The 1,952-nt window shown below is 36.2% G+C and overlaps 1 pseudogene; it reads left to right on the top strand.

The window, feature by feature from the left end:
* Positions 1 to 508: 508 nt before the first annotated feature.
* LOC105819094 lies at positions 509 to 1,378 on the top strand (annotated as a pseudogene).
* The last annotated feature ends 574 nt before the right edge of the window (positions 1,379 to 1,952 follow it).

Here is a 1,952-nt window from a genome sequence, read left to right on the forward strand (position 1 = left end):
ATAACAGATGCTTAATAAGTATTTATGAATCTTGATTGAAAAGTTATAGGGTATGTGCATCACATTTTCAAAATTTTGGATGCTGTTGAAGATATTCTCAATATTTCGAATAAGAGACTACAGATTTAAACAATTTTTAAAATCTGGATCTTTTTTTCAATCTCGAATTGCAATAAATAGGATTAAATTTGTAGAGAAGTTCTTTCAAATAACACTCAAGGTAGGAATAGTGTTGAGTGGGCCCAAGGAGCCAAAGGACATTGTAGGCTGCCAGGCGCTGTTGGTCAGCACCAGGGCTGGGCTGAGGTGCGCTGGTACCATGAGGCACAAGTATTTAAGACATTACAGCATCTGAAACCCACAATGCTACAAAACAGAACTTTTGCTCAGGTGCAGTGGGGCACGCCTGTAATCCCAGCTACTTAGAAGGCTGAGGCTGGAGGATTGCCAGTTTGAGCCCAGCCTGGGCAACATAACAAGACCCCGATCCCATAAAAAAAAAAAAAAAAGTAACTTTTGTAATGATATTGAGGATCATTACATTGATTTTCCTAGGAAAAGGATCTCTAATTTTTCTAATAAGAACACAAAGGAAGTTAAGAAATCTCCAAAACAGTTGGCTGTTTACATAAATAGAACAGTTGGACAAGCTGTAGAAAGCCAAGATAAACAATGTAAGATGATCTACCACAGAAGGGAACTTCATCACCCCTTTCCAAATTCTTGTTACTGAAAAAAACAATCCCCTAGAAGTGGGGGCTGTGACATGGCAAATAAAGAAAATGAACTGCTTCTGCAGGCCACCTGCCTGAAAAATTATGCCATGGTAACGGAACGTATTTGTGTAACTGCAGTGATTCTAGTTCTTCAGAGAGAGAAAGGCCATCATCACAATGTAGGTTTTTTTTCTGAGGTTTCTCAGGACCATGAAACAAATGGCCAAAGTTTTGTTCAGCAGGAATTTGTGATTAAATGTAACTTTAACTATCTGGAAAAAGCATGAACTTGTAGCTTATTTGGTGAGGATAGAAGATCTTGGAGTTGTGGTAGATTGCCTTTCTGTGCTCACCAAGAGTTTACAGGAAGAAAAACAATCTATCTCACTTGGCTGCTCTGTAGACTTGTTTCCTCTAGTAAAGTCACTACTCAAGAGCAAATTTGAAGAATATGTAACAGCTGGTTTAAACTGGCTTCAAGCAGTCATAAAAAGGTGGTGGTCAGAACTATTATCCAAATCAGAAATTATAAATGATGGAAATAGATTTTAAAACAACAATTAAGTGGATTGCGGGAACAGGAAAACAATCTTACTTTTATTCCAGGATATACTGGTAACATAGCTGGGGATGTCGATGCTTATTTATTACAGTTACGTTGAGAGATTTCATCCACTCAAGAGTATTTGGTTATTCTAAACACCCCTGGGCTATATGATGTACAAAAAAATAAAGGTCTCATCTGAGAACTGTGAATTGTGGAAGAAATCAAAACCATCTTTTCTTTTAAAAAGCCACATAATAAAACAACTAGTGAGCAACCTGACAACCTACTTCACATTGAAGTGAAAAGGCATCCAAAAGGAGCAGCTTCCACTTCAAGGAGGTGAAAGTGCACTATGAAGATAGTTCTTCTTTGCTGCATTTGGGATTTATATGGTTATTTGGTAACACTGTTTAAGAACCCACTGAGTCTTAATGCAACCCTGCATAAAGATGATAATTTAAACTATTTGGAAAAATACGACTTATTAGTAGGAACCACAAAGACCAATCATCATTAACATTTTTAAGATTGTGTTTTATTAAAAAACACTTAAATGTGTGCTGCTATTTCTTTATGTCAAAAAGATTGAAAGTTTAAAACATCATAGCACAAATAAATATGAAATTTTTTTGTCGACACTGAGATACTGTGTATGAAAAATGCCTTAATTATTAATAAGCCAGTGTGTT

This window comes from Propithecus coquereli, unplaced genomic scaffold (assembly GCF_000956105.1).
Source record: "Propithecus coquereli isolate 6110/MARCELLA unplaced genomic scaffold, Pcoq_1.0 Scaffold47, whole genome shotgun sequence".
NCBI lineage: Eukaryota > Metazoa > Chordata > Mammalia > Primates > Indriidae > Propithecus > Propithecus coquereli.